Here is a 22668-nt window from a genome sequence, read left to right on the forward strand (position 1 = left end):
AAGAAATAATCAAATTCAAGGCTGAAATAAATAAAATACAAAGAAAAAATAATACAATAATCAATGAAACAATGACTTGGTTCTTTGAAAAAAGCAATAAGATTAATAAAACTTTATACAAAATAATTATAAGGTAGAGAGAAAATATCCAAATTAGTAAAATTATAGCTGAAACAGAGGACATGACAACAGAGTGTAAGGAAATCCTCAGAATTATGGGAATACTTTAAAAAGCTGCACTCCACCAAATTGAAAATCTAAAAGGAAAAATATAGATAATTTTGTCAATATATACCACTTATCAAAGTTAAATCAAGGTCAGATAAGCAATTTAAACAGACCCATAACCCCTAGTGAAACAGAAGCAGTCATTAAAAGTCTCCTAACAACAAAAGAGCCCAGGACAAGATGGTTTTAACAAAGAATTCTGCCAGATTCTCAAAGAAATGTTAATACCAATACTTCTCAAATTATTCTACAAAATAGAAACAGAAGGAACAGTACCCAATTTGTTTTACAAGGCCACAGCTACTTTGATACCCATAACACATAAATACCCACAAAGAAATAGCTACAGAACAGTTTCCCTTATGAATAAAATACTTTCAAACTGAATCCAAGAGCACATCAAATAAATCATCCACTATGATCAAGTAGGCTTCATCCAAGAGATGCAGGGATGCTTCAACATATGTAAGTTGATAAATATAACCCACCATATAAACAAACTGAAAGCCAAACACCACAGAATCATCCCATTAGATGTAGAAAACACCTTTGACAGAACCCAACAGCCCTTCATGATCAAAGTCCTAGAGAGATCAGGAATACAGGGAACATACATAAGTCAACAGAATAAGGGCAATATACAGCAAACAAATAGTCAACATCAAATTAAATAAAGAGAAACTCAAAGCTATTCCACTAATCAGGAATAAGACAAGGTTGTACACTCTCTCCATACCTATTCAATACAGTACTTGAAGTCTTGGCTACAGCAATAACACAACTGATGAAGATGAAGGAAATACATCTTGAAAAGGAAGAAGTCAAAATATCTTATTTGCAGATAATAGGATAGTTGTATGTGATTATAAAAATTCCACCAGATAACTCCTACAGCTGACAAACACCTTCAGCAAAGTAGCAGGATACGTAATTAATTCACATAAATCAAGAGCCCTCCTACATACAAATGACAAATAGACTGAGAAAGAAATTAGGGAAACAACAACCTTTCAATAACATCAGATAATTTATAATATCTCGGGATAACTCTAAACAAACAAGCAAAAGATTTATATGATAAAACCAAGTCCCTTGCAAAATATATTATAGCTTCTAGGTGAGTTTTTATGGGATTGCTGAGTGTGCAAACTAATGAGTTTCTGTTTCTTGTGCCTTCTCTTGGGCTCCTTTCATTTCTTGTTTGTTTATTCAATTTTGATGTGTCAGTTTGTGTTTTATCTTATTATATTTTATTTTATATCATTATTATCTTATAGAGGCCTGGTTGATTTCTAATAAGAGACATAAAGGGGGTGGATTCAGATGGGAAAGGAGGTCAGAGAAGCCAGGAGGTATCAAAGGATGGGAAACCATAATCAGGATATATTATATGAGAAAAAAAATCTATTTTCAACAAAAGGAAACAAAGATGTTAAAAAAGAATTATAGAAATTGAAATATTCAAGCAGACTGCATACAAGCAAGCTGTGTCTCCTGTACCTACATATTAGAGGGAAAGAGTATGTGTCAGCTTGGAACATATGCGATACTGTCAAACCAAGGTACTAGTAGAGTCTCAAGGGAAGCTTTATTAGGGAAGGTGAGGGTGAGGGGGATGAAGATAAAAGTTCACAGTCATCCTTCAATGGGCTTCTTGTATAATTGTTACCTTTCTTGTTCTTAACTGTATTATAAAAAGGACCATGTCTCTAATTGGAGAATATCCACCTATCTAGTTCTAGAACCTAAGTGTGTACCAATGCATGCCTACACAACTTTCAGATAATATGAAGTAGGCATTCAAAGTGTGTAAACAAGTGCAACATATGTGCTCTCTGTGTCTAGAGTAAATGCTATGTGTTCATAGAGAAAGGCTCTGCAAATATAGCTCCATATAGGACCTACACGGGGCTTTGTATGGACCTTAACCACCAGAAAGGCTGTGAGCCACTTCCATGCAGATATGTCCAAAATTTGGAAACTGCAACCAGACATGGACACCTGCAAAGTTCACGGTCAACCCATAATGGAGTAAAAAAATGGAATGAACTTTTCATAATATTCCAAGTAAATAGCTTTATGTTGGGCTGCATTTATAGATATCATTGGCTACATGGGCCTATGGGCTGTAGATTGGATAAGCCTTAGAGAGTTTCTACCATGAGGTGGTTTGCTTACCTACAGCTATCTAGCTAAACAAACTAACCAGCAAACAAATGATCAGAGGCTGCTTGTTCCAATAAATAATGACATATCATTCAGATGAGCATATGCCTACTCTGCAGTTCACTATGAGAGGCTAAAAGAAGTTGTGGAACAGAGAAGTTTATAAAAATAATAACAAGGAGTATTAGAGCTAACACATTGAGCACATACTCTTTTGGCCGTGTTAGATTAGCCTTGGTTGTACACAACATAACCTAGTCATCTGAAAAGAGGAAACCTCAACTGAATAATTGCCTACATCAAATTGACCTGGGGGGCATTATCTTGATTATCAACTGATGGAAGAAGGTCCAGCTTTCTAAGATCCTGGGTAGCTGAATAGATAGACATTCTTGGAGGTTAGTATATCAAACAAGAATGTAGAAGCCTTATTCCCCTTTCTCATTCCTCAGCCTGTGCTCTGCTTCCTTCATATCCTTTGTAGTATCCTTCATAGGAAGCTAATGGATGTAAGCTTTAGTCCCTGAAGTCCAAGAGGAGCTGCAGGAACTAACCATATGCAGTGAGGGGTTGAAGGACTTCAGTGTGTGCACGCTTTCTCAGAAGCACAGGTAAGACAGTCTGAGGTTTGGAAGTGGCATCTCATGTGAGAGGGACAAACTTGGGGCACAGCCTGACATGTGAGGTCTGACAGTGTCTCAATGTCAGAGCTGACCTGACTTAGAGGTTGCACATCAGGTGTCTGCTGCAGAACTGAACTTTTGCTTGTTTGTTGAAGAAGACCCAGGCATTTTGGAATCATGGAAGTGATGTTATGAGAGAAATGTTCAAGAACCACCTTGAGGACATCTTTTTCTACTATGTCATCATAGTAGGAACCCCATGACTCTGTACCCACTGCACTTCTCTTTCTATCCCTCCCCAGGGTGACTTAATATCATACCTGAGGCCACTGAGGTCTGCTTCCTGTGTTGACCACGCCGGGGTGGAGCTGCCTGGTGACAGGAGCAGGAGGGTTTCTGGGCCAGAGGATCATCCGCATGTTGGCTCAGGAGAAAGAGCTGAAGGAGATCAGGGCCTTGTTCAGGTCCTTCACTCCAAGGAGGAATTATCCAGTAAGTGACCTGGAGGATGGTGAACACGGACTGGGTATGTGGAGGGCTTTCTTGTCACCAAGTAAGAAACAGGTGGATCTGTGAAGAGCCTCAGCAGGAACAATCACAGTTGAGACAGCATCAAAGGCACTGCATAGTTGGAAAAAGTGGATTCTGGATGACCCAGAACTAGAGAACATGGCCATGGGCAGGCCCTGGGCCTTCAGGCTGCTCTCCTATTTAGACATTGCAGATCAGTTTTCTCCTTGCTGGAAGCTTTTTGTCTTAAACTGTCTCCACATGGCAATATTGTGCAACACTAGCAAAAGATTATTAAACTAGAGACCTGAACAGTGGGAACCTGCCCCCTTTGAACCTTCTCTTTCAGCTTTGTAGTTTTTTTCCTTTTATTTTATTTTATTTTTTATTTCTATATATATATATATATATATAATTTTACAATACCATTCAGTTCTACATATCAGCCACGGGTTCCCCTATTCTCCCCCCTCCCACGCCCTCCCCTTACCCTCAGCCCACCCCCATTCCCACCTCCTCCAAGGCAAAGCCTCCCCCGAGGACTGCGATCAACCTGGTAGACTCAGTTCAGGCACGTCCAGTCCCCTCCTCCCAGACTGAGCCAAGTGTTCCTGCATAAGCTCCAGGTTTCACACAGCCAACTCATTCACTGACCTGAACCTGGTACCACTGCCTGGATGCCTCCCAAACAGATCAAGCCAATCAACTGTCTCACCCATTCAGAGGGCCTGATCCAGTTGGGGGGCCCTCAGCCATTGATTCATAGTTCATGTGTTTCCATTCGTTTGGCTATTTGTCCCTGTGCTTTATCCAACCTTGTTTTCATCAATTCTCGCTCATACAAACCCTCCTCTTTCTCGCTAATTAGACTCCCGGAGCTCCACCTGGGGCCTAGCTGTGGATCTCTGCATCCAGATCCCTCAGTCTTTGGATGGGGTTTCTAGCATGACTATTAGGGTGTTTGGCCATCCAATCACCAGAGTAGGCCAGTTCCGGCTGTCTCTCGACCATTGCCAGCAGTCTATTGTGGGGGTATCTTTGTGGATTTCTCGGGGCCTCTCTAGCATTTTGTTTCTTCCTTTTCTCATATGCTCTTCATTTACCATTGTCTCCTATTCCTTGTTCTCCCTCTCTGTTCTTGATCCAGCTGGGATCTCCCGCTCCCACAGTCTCTCTTTCCCTTGACCCTCGCCCTTCATTACTCCCACTCATGTCCAGGCTGTTCATGTAGATCTCATCCATTTCTCTGTCATTGGGTAATCCCCGTGTCTTTCTTGGGGTCCTGTTTTCCAGGTACCCTTCCTGGTGATGTGAGTAGCAGTCCAGTCATCCTTGTTCCACATCTAGTATCCTCCTATGAATGAGTACAAACCATATTTGTCTTTCTGAGTCTGGGTTACCTCACTCAGGATGATTTTTTTCTAGATCCATCCATTTGCCTGCAAACCTCGTGATGTCATTGTTTTTCTCTGCTGAGTAGTATTCCAATGTGTATATGTGCCACATTTTATTTATCCATATGTGCCACCACTGCCCAACTGTAGTTTCTTTTTATTTAAGACTAGGAGAGAGTGAAGTTTATAGCAGGAGGTGATTATAATATAAAGGTAAATTGATGAAGGAGGTCGGGAGGGACCGAGACGGAGAGGGGAACTAGAGAGCATATACACAGGATAGAAGCAGACTGAGGGTCAGGTGGACTTCATATGTGTCATGGGGATTCCTCCAATGTCTTTCCCATCATTCCTCCTCTCTGTCCTTCATCCTCAAGGGAAGTGTCTATAGATGCTGGAGAGGTGCTTTATGTTTTTCTGCTATCTGTTCCCCACCCCAGGCCAAGTGCAAGCACTGGGTTGATATCATTTCCCAGCTGCTCCATTCTCACATCCTTCTGTGGATGTAGCTTGTGAAGGACCCTTGCTCCCAGTGTGAGGCCATCTTGAACAGATCTCTTCCTCCATACTCTCCAGAGTTCATTCAATCCCTTTGCTTGGATCCTATCCACCCATCCCCTGGCTTTGTCAGATAGGGTCTGTATAAAATCTCATATCAGACACCCTATAGTTTGATTTTGATTGTCCTTCCTTCCCAAGATGAACCAATACCTGGAGCTGGTCTGATATGAACCTATGGAAAAAAGAAGGTGATTGAGGCCTGTCTTAGTTACTTTCCTATTACTGGGATAAGACACTGTGACCAAAACAACTTATAGAAGAAATAGATTGTTGGGGACTTATGGTTTCCAGAGAGTTAGAGGTGATGACTATTAAGACAGGGAGCAGGGCAGCCAGCAGGCAGCATGGCACTGTAGTAATAGCTGAGATCTCATGTCTTGACCCACAAGCCAAGGCAGAGATCTATCAGGGAATGATTCAAGTCTTCTGAAGCCTCCAAGGCCATGCCCAGGGACACACTTCCTCCAAAAATGCAATGTCCCCTAACCTTTCCAACAATGAGGACCAAGTATTCAAATACATGAACCTATGGAATCCATTCTCATTCAAACCACCACAACTCAGTGTCTATACACTTTAAGACACATTTTAACAACAAATAGTTTTAGAAACAGTAGGTCTCAGGCTATACTTAATTGGAATCTATGTTCAGATTAAATTGACTCTATTGTAGGAATGATTAGCGTCTAAAAATACTGGGCAAATATTGTTTTGTTAAAAGTAATAGTCTTCAAAGTTTTCACAAGCAACATTTGCAAAGGTCTTGTTCAGTTTGGACTTCCAACTAGTCCCTGCATGGTCTGAGAAGCCCCATTACTTTCTCTTTCTTTAAAATCTGCACATTCAGAGAGTCTTCAAAACAAAACAAGAGTGAGTAGGTACAGTTCAGTAGGTTCTGCCGAGGTATACCACTAAGATAACAACATAAGCAGCCTGGCAAAGGGTCTTCCCTTAGGTAAGGTCTATTCAGGCCAACAGAGACAGATTTAGGAATGTATGTCTAACCCATTTGTTTTAATACCTCATTAAACTAGGAATGTTTTACATCTATCTTTCATAAACCTTGTTTTCAGAACAGGACAGGAATTATACAAAAATACATCTTAATCCAAAATATCTTGGACACCTGTTGTTGCCTCCTTGGTAGGCCCACTCCATGTGGTCACCTTTTATTAAGATGGCAATGAAGTCACATGACCTCCCTCTTCTCTAACCCTAGCAAAGATGGCTGCCAACTGCCTGATTGCACTTAGTTTAGTTAAGATGATGAAGAACCATGTGTTGTTTCCCAGAACAGCTCCAATTTAGCTATTTTCAAAATAAAGCAGAATAGCATAAAACAACTTTAATGTTATTTATAACAAAATGACATATGAATCTCTGTTATTACACTAGAAACAGTGGCTATAAATCCCAGAGGCAAATTCTGAGCCCAGGCAGATAGTTGCAAAAGTAACAGCTCAGACATCACCAAGACACACAGAACATAGTAAACTCAACAGATTTTTAGCAATACCCAATTGCTTCTTTTCTGTCAGATTGTATCTCTTTAAAATTAAAGCTCATATCGAGCTTTCTGAAGGGTCAGATTTCGATGAAGTGTGTATTGATGACTTACACCAAGGGGAAGCAGTTGAGTCACTGGAGCCTCCCACCATCTGGTTAAGAAACAGGATCCACACTCAGCTGAGGAGCAGGGGTCACTCCCCTCTTCCGTGAGCTGTGTGTTCTCACTCTGAAGCCCAAAGCTCACACTCCAGTATTTGGAGATCAAGGAACAAGCATTGCCTCTGGATATTCTCCTGCAGGTGGCCTCTTAAACAGACCATCTACTGAATACTCTGCTGGGTCCCCAAAGGCCACCCTTGCCTAGTGTCCATCTCTGTCTGGCACCCAGGACACCCACTGTCTCTCAGCAAACCCTGCTAAGTGGTGTCCAGCCTCCTTACTCACTGGCCCTCCTCCTCCTCCTCCACCTGCACACTCCTCCTTTGCACCATCTCTTGGCCTGTCCTCCCTGCATAGACCCACCTGTACACACAAATATATTTGATGGTGAACCCAGGGCCCTGACCCCAGTGTTCCATCCCTGATCCAGACTTACAGTCTAGTAGATAGAGAAAAATATGACATTTGGTAGGGACTATAGACAGGAAGGTTCTCAGTGTCATGAGAAGGTCAGGTGCTAAGGGAGGTCGGTATTCCTCCTGGATGAGGGAAGTATATACCGTCAGCTGTAGCAATAAATAAAGACAGTCAGGGGGCAGGCCCCGGTACCCACTCAATATGCTGTGGAAAGTAGTAAGTATTTAGCTTGAGATTTCCTGGAAAGCATCCTGCAGCCGATGAATTAGAAAAGATGAGGAGATGATACAAGAGTCAAGCAACAAAGTGGAGCCCTGATGCATGTGATTGTAGCAAAGTGGAGGCCTTATGCATGTGACTGTAGCAAAGTGGAATTCAGGTCTAGTGAGGAAAACTTGGGAAGAGACACCAGGGAGGATTAAGTGTCGTCAATGCAGACCCATGGGTACAGTTGCACAAGACACAATCTGATGCACACAGTGCCCTCTGGTGGTTAGTTTTAATCATCATCTAGACAGGACCTAGAATCACCTGGGAAGGCTGTCTTGACAAGGAATTATGTAGACCAGGTAGGCACACATGCATGGCTGTTAGCAGCAATCAGGCAGCATAGATGCATTTGCACCTTTCTGCTCTTGAATGTGTATGTGATGTGACAAGTCCCTGCCTTGACTTCCCCTGAATGACAGACCCTAACCTGTGACAGTACACCAAACTCTTTCCCCCGTATTAGGCTTCCGGCCAGGAAATTTGTCACAGCGACAGAAGTGAAGCCAGAATCCAAGCATTCCGTCCCTTCTACTGGAACTCCAAACCCCTGCATGCTTTCTCTTCCCTCTGGCAGCCTAGCTTTGCTGCAGTTATCAGCATTCATTGCCTCCTCCCCCATTCAGGTCTTACTGCCTGGATGGTCATCCATACATCCTTATCTGTTCCCTCTATCACTCACTTCGATGGTTCATCAACTTCTGAAACTTGAAGCTTCCTCCACACACAATGCTTTTCCATATGGCCATGCATGACAGTTTTCTCTTTCTAAAGCACAGAGCTGTGGACCTCAGATACAGACTCCAGGGACCAGTCTTTTTTTTTTTTTTTACAAGTGTAGGCAGTAGGGAGAAGATTTGGGTTGATATATCAGGATTCCCAGCAGCTTATGAGGGTGGGAGGAGATTTCCCTCTTTCCAAGCATTGTGGTACCAACTATATGTCAAGGGATATTGGTCAAGAGAATGGGCTATGGTTTCCAGCCTGACCTTGTTTGTAAGGAAGCTGTACTACTGGGTTTGTGATTGGAAAGTTCCTGGTGAACTGTTGTTAGGAATGCTTCATTCTTCTCACTTACCTTTTTCAGTTTCTAAGATTATGAAGAGTGCTTGCTTCTAAGCACCCTTTGAATAGGAAAGTTGCCCCTGTGCATCTGAACCCATTTTGTAAAGAGTGTTGGGTAAGATACATATGCATTTAGGATTGCTGTCACGTGGGAATCTCTTCTCCCCACACCTAAAGCAGCACAGGCACCAGACTCAAGACTCCATGCAGAAGCTCTCTCCTACTGTGTGTTTAGGATTCCACAACAGGGCTGAACACAGCACTGGCACTTTCTCCCTTGAGTGTGCAAGGAATCTGAGTTAGGATTCTAAAGTTTGTGTTCTACAAATCTGTTAGTAATTCCCTGAGAAATGATATGACAAACAGAATCAGGGACTTTGTGGGTGTTCAAGTATGAGCTTTAGTCAAAGCCTGCTCTGTTGTGGAATATTATTTTAAGATGTGTTATATTTGTTTATGCTGTGGAACATTTGATTTAATGATGGAAAGATGTGTTGCATTTTTTTTATGGTGCGTTTGTTTAAATCCATAAAGCTGTGTTACTTTGCCTGTCTAAACATCTGATTTGTCTAGTAAAGAGCTGAACAGTCAATAGCAAGGCAGGAGAGAGGATAGGCTGGGATGGCAGGCAGAGAGAAAATATAGACAATATCTGGAAAGAGAGATTGAGAAATGAGAAAAGAAAAAGGAAAGGAGGATATTAGAGGCCAGGCACTCATCTATACAGCCAACCACAGAGTAAGAAGTCAGAGTAAGAAGTAATGAAAGGCACACAAAACACAGAATGGTAAAAGCCGAGAGGAAAAAAGATAGATGGGACAATTTAAGTTAAGAGAAGCTGGCTAGAAACAAGGCAAGCTAAGTTTGGATATTTATGAGAGAGAGAGAGAGAGAGAGAGAGAGAGAGAGAGAGAGAGAGAGAGAGAGAGAGAGAGAGAGAGAGAGAGAGGAAGAAAGAAAAAGAAAGGAAGGAAGGGAGGAAGGAAGGAAGGAAGGAAGGAAGCAAGCAAAGTAAGGCCTCTGACAGAATTTATGTGGGAGCTGAGTGGTGGGCCCCTAAAAACAGTCAAAGAGGAAAAACAACAACAACAACTACTTACACTACTACGACTACTACTACTACTCTGCTCTGCCCCTCAAGCCTCTGGGAAGTGACAGCCTACACTCAATTTTTAAACAGCATGTCTGTTCTGAGCCTACCTGGGCATTCTAAATCTATAAGAATGCTCTTGGCCTATTCCTTCCTGTCTGGATCTGTGAACCCTTATCCAGAAGGAAAAAACACTGTAGCTACAACAGTTCTGTTAGATAGGAGAAAAATGAGCCCTCCAGCCCACTCTGGTAATGAGGGACAAGGCCCTTAACAGAAGTGCCAGGCATCTGACACCAAGACATACATCTGCCTCACAGAGAATCATAGCAGAACATAACATCCCATTTCTGGAGTGGAAGGACCTCCAACAGCTCCTCTGGGAGATGGACATAATGGCTTGGTCACCCCATATCTTGAGCTATGCCACATCCACTTTAGAGTCGGGCCCTTCTGAAACATGGAAAAGAAGATGCCTGGCCCTCAGTGACCTTCTGGGAAGGAAACTTCACTAAGCATCACACCTCAATGACCCACAACACTACCCCAGCATTAACTCTTGCTTCAGTCACTGAAACATTCCTCTAATCAAATAAAGTAAAACAAGGCACTCAGCAAAACTTCATCTACCCCTGGAATTCTGAAAAGTAAATGACTTGTGTCCCTGCTATGGCTCCATTTTTAATTCAGTTTAGGTTTTCTTTATGTATAGTACAAGTTGCTCTTCTTGTTTCTAATCTAAAAAACACTTTTACAAACACCTATGTATAAGCATGTGAACATTATCATTGTTATGCACTGCCTTATTGACTTTCTATGTGCACTTGTGTGTGCCTGCCTGTGAACCTCAGCAGGTGTGTGCAGAGGTCAGAGGACAAGATGTGGAGTTAGTTCAGGAACTGAACTCAGATTATCAGTCTTTGGGGGCAGGAGCCTTTACCTGCTTAGCCATCTTACCAGCCCTTAAGCTGAAGTTGGAAACACAGTGCAGAGACTGTGTCTCTGGCTGATAGTCCCCACTCCATAGCTCTTTCTTCTGCTGCCTCTGAAAGAAAAAAAAAACTATTAGGGAAGGTTCTTATTTCAGCTCACTCTAGCTGACATGTTAACATTTAAGAGTTAATTCTCAGTACAAGCAATTAATTCTCAGGCACTTCCCTGAGTTCAAGGCTAGGATGATCTACAAAGTGAATTCCAGGACATCCAAGGCTATACAGAAAAACCCTGTTGAGAGAGACAGAGAGAGAGAGAGAGAGAAAGAGAGAAAGATGGAGATAGATGGATAGAGCGAACACTTATTCTCAAAGGAGATAAAAGTGAAAATACATGAACTATTGCTGTTGTTTTAGCTTAGAGATTTACAAAAAGAATAAAAGACACCATTTTCAAAGGAGGTAACAAGCTTGCAGGACCCTCTCCTCTCACCTTACTCCCTCCATTCCATGGGGAATCCTTGAATCTTGCAGCAGATCCAGGATTCTTCCTTCCACCATTCATCTGTGTCTGAAGCCTATATATAGAGGCTCTCTACCCGGGGCCCACACTGGACTCCAGTAGGTGATTTCCACGGTCCTTCTGTCCCCCATTACACTCTCTCACCCTCACCACCAGCCCTGTAGCAACCAGCTTGCAGGAGCCTGTCCATCAGTCCTACGTCATTACCTGGGGACCATGCTAAACCTGGCACTAGAACCAGCTTTCCTCTTCCTGTGGACCCTCTCCTCCTCATTCCCTCACTTCCAGCTTATCCTGATTCCTTCTTGTAAGTTCACAATACCAGGAAGCACTTTGTATCTGGAACCCCAGTGGCTACATCTGGCAGGGATTCAGATAGGGGAGTCACACCATCCTTCCTGTCCTTCATTATGATCTCTCCACTCTCACCCTCAGATACATAACAACCTACATACATGTCTCCTTTTCCCACCTCAGCTCCGTTTACTGGAGACTCCAACTCTTTCTTCAGACCCAGGGTCCTCATAGCCCATTCAAGACAGTCTCTCCAGATTATTCTTTGCCTTAGGTCATTCAGCTTGCATAAAACCCACTTTCTACCACACCTACAATTTCATGGGGACCCCATTTCTTGATGTAGACAGGATCCCCTTGGCTCTTTCCTGGAACAACTCTAAGGCATTTTACCTAGCCCACCTCTATTACTCTTTGCTACCCACCAATCTGCAGAAGCACTGTCTACCCGGGAACCACAACCACCACACTCTCCTAAGATCAAGAGAGGGCAGCAGAAACCAAACAATAGAGCAGCCACACAACAAAGACCAGACATCAACACCTAAAATCACCTCAGTCACCACAAACCCAGAGACCAAGACACCAGCATGGAAACACAAGGACTTCAAAGCAGCAGTTCTGAATATGTGCAAGGATCTTACAGAGGATATGGAAAAACCCTTAATGACATCTATGAAAACACAAAGGAACAGTGAGGGACGTGATGAAAAGTGTTCAAGACATGAAAGTCGACATGGAACAGCTAAAGCAAACCCAACCTGACATAAAACTGGAAATGAAGAGACGAGGAAGTCAAACTCAAACCACAGAGTACACAACAGGGAAGAGAGAATTTCTGGTGTTGCAGACAAGGTAGAAGAAATGGATACCTCACTCACAGAAAATGTTAAATCTCAGCACAGCTCAGCAAGCTTTGCTGGGTCACTAGCGATGGTCCTTGTGACAATTTCTATAGCTCTCTCTTGGTGAGAACAATTCCAGAGATATAATGTCCATGTCATTCAGTGTTCAGTTGCCGCTGTAGAACTGAGTGTGGCACTGTAGCATCTGGATTCTCAGCTGTCCTTGAATGTGCCTGCATGTTTTTCTTAATTTAAATATTGCTTCCCATTAATGAAATAACAAATTGTGGTAACAAACCATGGAAGAGAAGCACTTTGTTCTTTTCCTCTAAGTTTTTGGTCAGGATTACACACACACACACACACACACACACACACACACACACACACACGCACACATACAGAGAGAGAGAGAGAGACAGAGACAGAGAGACACAGAGATCTCTGTAAAGGCTAAAAGTCTAGAACCCTTGGCTCCCAAATAGTAAATGTCACCCCTGTCATTTTTATTGTTTATGTTCCCACACCATGGCCTTGCTGATCCAGAAACAGGAAAGAATGCACCAAGGAGCTGAGATCAGGGTGGAAATGAACAGCAATCATTTGGATTCTTTGGTTTATTTCCTTAAACTAACTGTGTGTTGTCTGTGATTAGGTACCAGAACCTGTTAAAAGCTTTTGTCCAGGCTAGTGTGGCAGTCTTCCTTTACACCAGCTCAGTTCATGTTCCAAGCCCCAACACCTATAAGGAGATCATCCTTAGTGGCCATAGGAAGAACAACATGAAACTACATGGTCTGATCCATATCCACACAGCACAAAGATGGGTGAGAAGGCAGTGCTGGCCAAAGTGGGTGCATCCTGACAAATGGTGACACTTTTCACACTTGTGCCTTAAGGCCCAGGGACATTTAGAGGGAGGGAAGCTCATTCCTTTCTGGGGTAATGGGTACAGCCCTCAAAAATAACAGTATTGTGGATATTACTGGAAAATTTTCCACAATCCACACATTTATGTGGGCAATGCAACCAGAGCCCACATTTTGGCTGCCAGGGTCCAAAGAGACCACAGATGCCATAAGCAACCAAGGACAGATCCACTCCATCTCAGATAACACCCATCAGGAAAGCTATGATGATTTACATTGCACCCTGAGCGAGCACTGGAGCCTTCCTCTGCCCCTGCTGCAGCAGTTCCTGTTCTCGGCTTAGGATTCCTTTCCTTGGAAAGCAGCCAACACAGTTAACCTGGGAAATTGGTTTGAAGCCTTCATCTTCCCACAGAATCCTGGAGGCCATACCAGTTTGTCAAAGGAGCAGCAGAGACCTGGAATATGGGCTGGGCTTCCTGACAGATCCCTAGGGCTCCTGGATTCCCTCCTGCCCAGCCCTGAACATGATACTCTACAGAATCAGGAGAAACCTGGAGGGGCACCTGGGATGCCACATTTGCTTTAAAAAATGATCCTAGTCAGAAGATAGGGAAGCAGACCTATTGTCAGCCTACACTTGATCTGTACAGGACTTTCCTCTGAGACAAACAACTGCCATCTTAGGAAGCTCAACTGTGCCTAATTGTGGATCATCCCAGCTGGACTAGTCAGCTGTTGATTTAGCCTTTTAGAAGAGGGGGCAGAAGGATCATGGGACCCTCACCTGGGTGTCTAGACACTCCATACCACCTGTTATACACAATTCTGCTCTAACTGCATATGGCCTCAAGGAGGGGCTAGCGTATATAGGACTAGAGAGAGGAGGGCTCTGTCTATTCAGCTGTGAGAAAAGTCATCATCCCTACTATGTAAAGACTTTCTAGTGTAGCCTTCTGCAGGGAGCCTCCACACTCCTGTAAGTAACTGCCTCACCTCTGCACTGAAATTAAGGCTAATAACCTCACTGCTATGGCAGGAGGAACTTTAGTAGTACCTTGTCTTGATTTGTCGTTGGAGCCTTAGAGAACTGGTAAGACACTGTTCATGTCTCTTCAAGGGAAAGAATTTTAGGAACAACTTCCAGCGTCTGTATCACAGAAAGTTCTAGAACACACCTGGATGTGTGTGGTTATTCCCAGTCTTGAGTTTCAACTTTTCCTTTTATACAGTGAAACAAATTATAAATTCGTAACCAAATAAAGACAAAAATATTTGGATTCCTTCCAAAAGTTGTCTCCCACTGAGCCTGAGCTGTGGAGTACTGCCCTTCCCTTCACATTTAATTGTTTCTCCTTCTTCCTCCTCATCTATAGCTTCCTTCCATCCCCACAAGCTTCTCTCCTTTATCCTCAGCCCCTTTTCCTCTTGCCACTTCCTGTAGTGTCCATCTCAAGTTTCCTGAAAAGAGGAAGCAAATAGAGACAGGTTTGACATGTGGCAGGATTCAGACAGCAAAGTGCACTTGCCACTGAGGCTGACCACCTGAGTTCAAGTTGGGGGTTTTTGACATGGTTCTTAACTGGTCTAGGAACCAAAAGCCAAAAACCCTGTCAAGCCCACAGAGACCGTGACAATCCAAGCAGGTATGGGTTTGGAAATCTTGAAGGGATAAAGGTGCCACCTTCTAATATTGGATATTGTCTCCTCTGTCTTTAAATACCACAGACAGCACAACAGTCTCACCTAGCACCAAGATTTCTTCTTTGTCCTGTTCAATAGCACATTTGCACAGACAGACAATTGATTAAAAAGAAAATTGGAAATCATAGTATGTAAGCAACGGATCTGTAAAGTTAAAAAAAAAAACTCCAAAAGTACCACTGAGTTTCAGTTTGTGTTGGCCAACCTCTGGTGTGCATGAGGCTTGCCTGTCAATGTGCTTTGTATAACCAGTGTGACTCTGAAAAACAATTTTTCCTTTGTGATCCACTATCAAGTGGAGATAGCCTCTGGTTTAGGGAAGAGGATTTCTGTCTGCTTCCAACTAAGCACCAAAACTCCATCTGGCTTAAAACTGTGCAGGCAATATGACTGTTGCATAGTTTCTATGACTTCACAGGTGTGTAAATCCTGTTGTGTCTTGAAGGCATTATTTCCCTAATATCTTCCATCTTCTCTGACTCTTACAATCTTTCTGTCTCCTATTCTGTAGAGTTCCCTGAGTCCTAAAGGAGGGACTTGTTGAAAACAATCATTTAGGATCGAATGTATCAAGGTCTCTCACTCTCTGCAGTATGTCCAGCTGTTGATGTCTGTATTTGTTCCCATCTGCTGCAGGAGAAAGATTCTCTAATGATGGCTGAGTAAGGCGCTGATCTATGAGCATAGGAGATGTCATTAGGAGTCATTTTATTGCTATATTTCATTAACAAGAAAATAATACTTGGTTTCCCCTAGGTCCCTGGCCTATCTAGCATCAGGTTCTTGACCACTTGAGTGGTATCAGATATATGTTCTATCTCACAGAATAGGCCTTAATTACAACCAGAGAGTTATTGGTTGCTCCCATAACTTTTGTACCACTATCACCACAGGGTATCTTTGCAGGCTGGTTATCATTTTTGATTGCAGGGTAGCAACTTTTGTACAGTGTAGATATTTATTTCTCTTATTGTTAATAATGAGCTGATTACCCGACAGTTGGGCAGGAAGAATTTGGGTGAGACAGCCTGACATAGAGTAATTGATGGGAAGAGGAAGGACAAAATCTAGAGTCAAGAGCAGATCCTGAGAGCAGCAAGATGGGCATGCTATACTGAGAAAAGGTTGCTGTGCGATGTTCTGTATGTCCCATGGGAGCCCATTCTTGGGTTCCTTGTGGCTTTACCCAGCAGGTCCGCATTGAGGATGATTAGGACCACAGGCCTGAGTGTAGGTGTCTGAGATGGTCTGCACTTGGCTGTGCTGAGGGATGGTCTGTATGTCAAATTGTTCTGATTGGTCAATAAATAAAACCTGATTGGCCCGTGGCTAGGCAGGAAGTATAGGTGGGACTAACAGAGAGGAGAAATAAAAGAACAGAAAGGCAGAAGGAGACACAGCCAGCTGCTGCCAGCACAAGCCGCATGTGAAGATGCCCGGTAAGCCACGAGCCACGTGGCAAAGCATAGATTTATAGAAATGAATTAATTTGAGCTATAAGAACAGTTAGCAAGAAGCCTGCCATGGCCATACAGTTTATAAAGCAATATAAGTCTTTGTGTTTACTTGGTTGGGTCTGAGCGGCTGTGGGACTGGCAGGTGACAAAGATTTGTCCTGACTGTGGGCAAGGCAAAGGAAAACTCTAGCTACAAAAGGTACCAAGCCACATGGAAAAATATAGATAAGAAATATGTGTTAATTTACATGTAAGAGTTAGTTAGTAACAAGCCTGAGATATTGACTGAGCATTTATAATTAATATTGAGCCTCTGTGTTGGTTACTTGGAAACTGGAAGGCAGGATAGACAAGTCTACCAACAAATGGTGCTCCAACATGGGACCACAATTTCCACACAAGACCTGAGAGAAAGCTTAAAAATTTTTTACACACACAAAAATGGAGCCAAACTTGGCTTCCTAGTCTCATGTCTCTGATGCCAACTGTGACTCCTGGCAGATGCCTGTACACCCTGAATTAAACTACAAGGCAGGTTTCATCAATCTCTCACACATGCCATGGTACAGGGAGGTATCTCTCAGCCACTGCCCATGGGCTTGAGCTGCCAGGCTAAGCTCTGCCAGCCCAGAGTGGAGTTTGGGGTTTTGCTCATGCAGACAGAAAAGATTATAGATATGCAGTAAAGACAGATTCAGATGGAAAAAACTTCTAAATGGGTTACAGTGTATTTAGAAATATATGTAGGCTTGAGAGAGAAAAGAGAAGGTATAGAGAGTCATAATATATATATATATATATATATATATATATATATATATATATATATAGTCCTACAATAATAAAATAAAGCATTTAAAAAGGGACTAAAGTTATATAAAAATAAGCCATATAAAGATGGAAAATAAACAAAGAGACTGGATTCTGTATGTTATTGTGTTGTCTTTAGATTTTCTGATTGTTGATAAAGAAACTACAACTGCTAAGAAACATTTGATTATGAAAGCTGCTAGATTAAACCAACCTATGGATTTTAAAAATGTCTTCACTTCAAAATTTAACTCAAAAGTTATGTTACTTTGGGGAAGAGGTTATGCTTTTCTTTCCACAGGAGATGAGAAACTATGGATTGTTTCTGGTTTAAGAAAATGAGGTTTGATTGGGGAAGACTCTCTAAAATCCTGGCTACAGGTATTAAATGAATAAATGAATGAATGAATGAATAAATAAATAAATAAATAAATAAATAAATAAATAAATAAATAAAAGAACTAGAATATAGGTAACATGTATTTTACCCCCTCAAACATAAAACAAAAAAAATCTTTAAATGACTTCAGCATACCACATAACCATACGTGTAATATATGTTACCTTCAAAAATTCATGTATTTTCAGAATAAGGGAATGGAACCAGACACCAATAAAAATGGATGGCCCAGATGATCCAGCATCCAGAACATCTTCAAGGCTGCTGGCTGAGTTGGTCCAGCCTCAGAACACTCCAGCCATGACTTAATTATTATTCCAATTTTCTCAAAGTTCCTTCACAAATGTCAGCACCACCAAACAATATGAGGTAGTCTAGAGAATGACTCATATTTGCATAAATGTGTTATGGATGTTCATTATAATTTAAAGGAGGTTGGATACTGGTTTTTATTGGTCATAGTTTAAAAAAAATAACAAAAGAGTTAAACACAAAGATATCTCTCTCTATAGAAATGATAGGATAAAAAGATAGATTGTTAAATCTATTTTTAAACTAAAAAGCAACTAGTAGTCTTAAATATTTTACATTGGTATGAATTTTGGTATATTGATACAAATTTAAAGTTAATTTTGTTATACTGTATGTATATTTCTGCTCTTGTTTAGAGTATTGTGCTTATACAGCTCATTTAAAAATATAATGTATAATTAAGAAATACAGGTTAGTAGTTAGTAATCTATAGTAGTCAAACGTACAGTCATGTGAGGTATGTTTTCAAGGTCATACACAGTTTTATTTAGATAGATAGATAGTCTTAAATACTTCAAAGACCTACAGAATATAGTATTGAATATGTTAAATCACCTAAGGCTTTCATGACAATGAGACACATCTGCTCAAGACAGCCCCAATTTACATCCAAAGAAGATGATGGGCATCAAGGAAGCTCTGTATGGAGTTTTTCTTTATGGCAAAATCTACTCATCTTGGCATAAACTGCCCTTCCCTGCAGCTGGAGTGTTCTCCAGTCCCACTCAGACCCAAGTAAACACACAGAGACTTATATTAATTATAAACTGTATGGCCATGGCAGGCTTCTTGCTAGCTAGATCATACTTCTTAAATTAACCAATTTCTATTAATCTTTAAGTTGCCATATGGCTTGTGGCTTACTGGTACTTTACAGCTTACTTCTCATAGTGGCGGCTGCTGGCAGCATCTCCTGACTCAGCCTTCCACCTCCCAGAATTCCCCTCTCTGCTTATCCAGCCTACATTATACTTCCTGCCTGGCTACTGGCCAATCAGCATTTTATTTATCCATCAAGAAGAATAACGCATTTAACAGCATACAAAAAGACATGCAAACGCTTGCCTCAATTATTGAAGGCAAACTGTTACAAAACACAAAAGCAATACAGAAAAGAAAATGACAGCCCAAAATTGCAAAAATTAGGTAGAAGACTCCTTCAAACTTCCCTGCTTCTCAGAAATGTCTGTTGGATATACCAGGCCCAAAAGGCAAAGTTGGAGGCCCCAATGTTACAGAAGAAATTTGGGTGACTGTCCAGGAAGTCAGACATCCCTGTTGTTAGGTAACATTTCATACTTCTAGGATCTTTGATGGAGTTAAAGACTAAATAGTTAAACTTATAGCCTTCCTTAGTTTTGATAAAAGGTAAATTAGGTATAACTTTAGACTCACATAGATAAGATACATGATAGATTATTTTCTCTAATTTTACAAAATACAAATGGACTAATATTGTAACTGTAATTCTTACCTGATAACTGTTTTAGTTGTATATAATTTTACTATGTTAAAGTTAAAATACTCTTTTTTAATTAGATGAAATTAGGGAAATGCTGTGGAACAATCTCTTTACACTAAATATGCAATGTTTTCATTGTTAATAAAAAGCTGATTGGCTTATATCTGGGCAGAGATTGGGTGAGGTGGCCTGAGATAGAGAAAATGTTGTCAAGAGGAAGGGCTGGAGTCTTGAGCAGATGCAGAGAGAAGAAGATTGACATGCTATACTGAGAAGAGTTAACAAGTGGCAAAGCACAGACAAGAAATATGGGTTAATTTAGAAGTAAGAGTTAGCTTTCAACAAGCCTGAGCTATAGGCCCAGCATTTGTAATTAATATTAAGCCTCTGAGAAGTTATTTGGGAACAGTGTGGGGGACAGAAACTTCTGTTTATAGCAGGTTTTGTAGGTAGTTTGGTGTTTAGCTTTTTCCTCTGGCAGGGCACAGAGTACTTTCCAGTATTAACACTACTACTCAGAAGGGATGAAGGCTCTACATAGGTACCAGGTCAACTTCTCCATGTTCAGTGAGTTATGTGGGTGTTGTCTTCAACAGTAAGACCTTACCATCAGTTTGTGGGGAGTAACCAACAGCCTTGGCAACAGCCTGGGTAATTTAGTTGTTGTGATGGGGTCTCTTTGGCCAACAACCAAATTAGATTAGATGTAATCCATTCCAACACTGGTGGTTTCATTTGGTGGTGACAGATGTCTATTTGGGGCTTTGTTTCCCCTGTTATTGGTGGTTCCAATTTAGAATTATTTTATACAAGTTGTATTTTAAGAAGTTTCCACTGTATTAGGTTTCCATATGACCTTTCAAATGGCACTTAGTTTTAGCCATCCCGCCCAGTATTCCCTCCCTTGCCTGTTCTTTCCTCTCCTCCACATTTGATCCTCCCTTTCCCATCCCTTCCCATTCATCCATAACTATCTGTTCTATTTCCCCTTCTCAGGGGATTCTTTCTCTCTCACACCTAGTTCCTTATCTATACTTAACCTCTGTGGCTAAATAGATCATAGCCTGCTTAACAAAGGCTTAGCCACTAAGGTATAAAAAATACATGCCATATTTGTCTGTTGGGTCTGTGCTACCTCATTCAGGATGATTTTTTGTAGTTCCATCCATTTACCTGTTGAGTGTGGGTGAATCTGTGCGAAGTTAAGGGGAGGGAGTTGCATGTAAATATGATCAAAATATTTGGTATCAAATTTCAAAGAGTCAATAAAATAGTTTTGAAAAGAGTTGAATCTAAAGTGCATGTGTGACATAACATAAGAAATTAAGATTATCGGTGCAGAAAATTGTTAAACTGTAAGAGTTTTCTCTATTGCAATTAGGTAAGCAAACCTCATTGTTGCTTAGATTTCATTAAATGTTTTTTTCACACATTGATTTTCTCTTACAAAGAATTACAAGAGGTGACACTGAGTTAGTACCAGCTAAGACAAAGGAACTCCAAAATAAACATGAGCAGTGAACTCTGTTTGATATCAGGAGAAAGCAGAAAAAAACTAAAAACAAACAAACAAATAAAAACTAGCTGAAAACCTTTACATGTTAACCCTTTATTGAAGTATTAAATACAAAAAGCATTTGCTACCCCTGTTTGTCTACCCGCTGAGAATGAGAGGCCAGGTCTCCATGGGGTGAGGTTCCACTCATCCCATTACATCCCCAGCTCACTTGTCAGGTTTCCAGTTCAGCCACACAGTGGCAATGGCCAGACACACTCTTATTTATAACTTCCATTTTCACTTTTTCCTTTTGATTACAATAACACCTTCAAAACAGCATCCACTTTGATTTTGAAAACTACATTAATTACGTGCCATATAGAAAAATGGTCTATTATACATATCCTTTCAGTATTGAATGATTGGTTTTTATTGAATATATAGCTAGCAAAAGTAAACTAACAAATAAAAAATAGCAGACAGGGAGAAGTGGCATATAGACAAAGAAACATCATCAAACCAGGGCCTTACACTACCCATCAGAAATGACTAGAGTAGCCCAAGTGGAAGAGAAAGCAAAGTAATCTCAAAGAAGGCTCTTAAAACACTGACAGAAATGAGCAGGGTGGCTCTGCTGAAACAGTTTTGCTGGAGTTTGACAACATTGGTGGCCTTTGGATGAGAACGACCTCATAGACATGCTTGAAATATTGTTCCCCTTTGGTGGAAATGTGAGGAAAGCATTAGGATATATGGCCTTGCTGGAGGAGGTGTCTCTGAGGTGGACTTTGAACAGCTGCTGCTCCTAGTGTGCACTCTGCTTCGTGCTTCCAGATCAAGAAGGGAGCTCTCTGCTGTGCCTGCTGCAGTCCTGATCTCCAACCCCAGGAAACAAAACGTGAGTCCAATTTAATGCTTTCTTTTATAAGTTGCTCTGGCAGTGATGTCTTGCAATAGCAATACAAAGTAACTAAAACTTGTTACTCAGTTATTGCCTTGTGAGAAGGTTTCCAGTTACATGGGTGAGCTTCCCATTTGCTATTCCCACAGTGGGTATCTTTATACCATGAGACAAGCAATTACCTCTGTTGCCAATGGTTCTTCCATCTGTTCTGGAGGGCTCCATGTCTTGAATACCTTTAACTGTTTTCTGTTCTCCTTTCTCCTCATCACGGGGACGAGAGAGGGGGGAGTTTACCTGAGGAAAGGCCCTTGAAGGGCCTTTGAGATAAACGCTTGAGTCTGAAACTGGGGGACTCATGCTCTCAGACTTGACTCCCAATATGTGTAAACAGTAGGTATCAATTTACGAACAGAGGAGTGACAGATGCGTCTTCTGCTAAGGCAATCTTCTCAACTCCTTATTCACCCACTCTACAAAGCTTCTCCCTTTACCACCTCCATGTGTTATCCATAGCTAATTACACTGTCCTTATAAATATGGTGAGGGCCATTTACCTGGTTTCTGTGCTGAGGGGACATGTTTCACCTCCATGTCAACAGTAACTGAACAGGTAGGCAACTCTGAGTGAATAAACTGAAAAACGAGGTACAGTAGACACAGATTTTATCA

At 41.5% G+C, this 22668-nt stretch overlaps 1 protein-coding gene and 1 long non-coding RNA gene across 5 annotated transcripts in view; one reads left to right on the forward strand and one right to left on the reverse strand.

Moving 5' to 3' along the window:
- Positions 1 to 4162: 4162 nt before the first annotated feature.
- On the reverse strand, positions 4163 to 21906 carry LOC143273926 (uncharacterized). 2 transcript variants are annotated; one of them, XR_013052259.1, is made up of 3 exons: positions 21794 to 21906; positions 10930 to 11034; positions 4163 to 5654 (listed from the first exon to the last, which is right to left on the reverse strand). It is a non-coding gene; the product is annotated as an uncharacterized LOC143273926 (long non-coding RNA). The 2 variants fall into 2 exon arrangements; XR_013052260.1 differs by lacking the exon at positions 4163 to 5654 and adding an exon at positions 8652 to 9242.
- Positions 21855 to 22668, forward strand: part of LOC121826223 (NADPH-dependent 3-keto-steroid reductase HSD3B3-like) — a 39192-nt gene continuing 38378 nt past the window's right edge. For 2 of the 3 annotated variants that reach the window (XM_076574674.1, XM_076574676.1), the window contains exon 1: positions 21855 to 21993. The gene's annotated coding sequence lies outside the window, so the exon portion shown is untranslated. The remainder of the gene's footprint in view (positions 21994 to 22668) is intronic. The other variant, XM_076574675.1, reaches the window with a different exon arrangement.

This window comes from Peromyscus maniculatus, chromosome 6 (assembly GCF_049852395.1).
Source record: "Peromyscus maniculatus bairdii isolate BWxNUB_F1_BW_parent chromosome 6, HU_Pman_BW_mat_3.1, whole genome shotgun sequence".
In the NCBI taxonomy this organism is placed as follows: domain Eukaryota; kingdom Metazoa; phylum Chordata; class Mammalia; order Rodentia; family Cricetidae; genus Peromyscus; species Peromyscus maniculatus.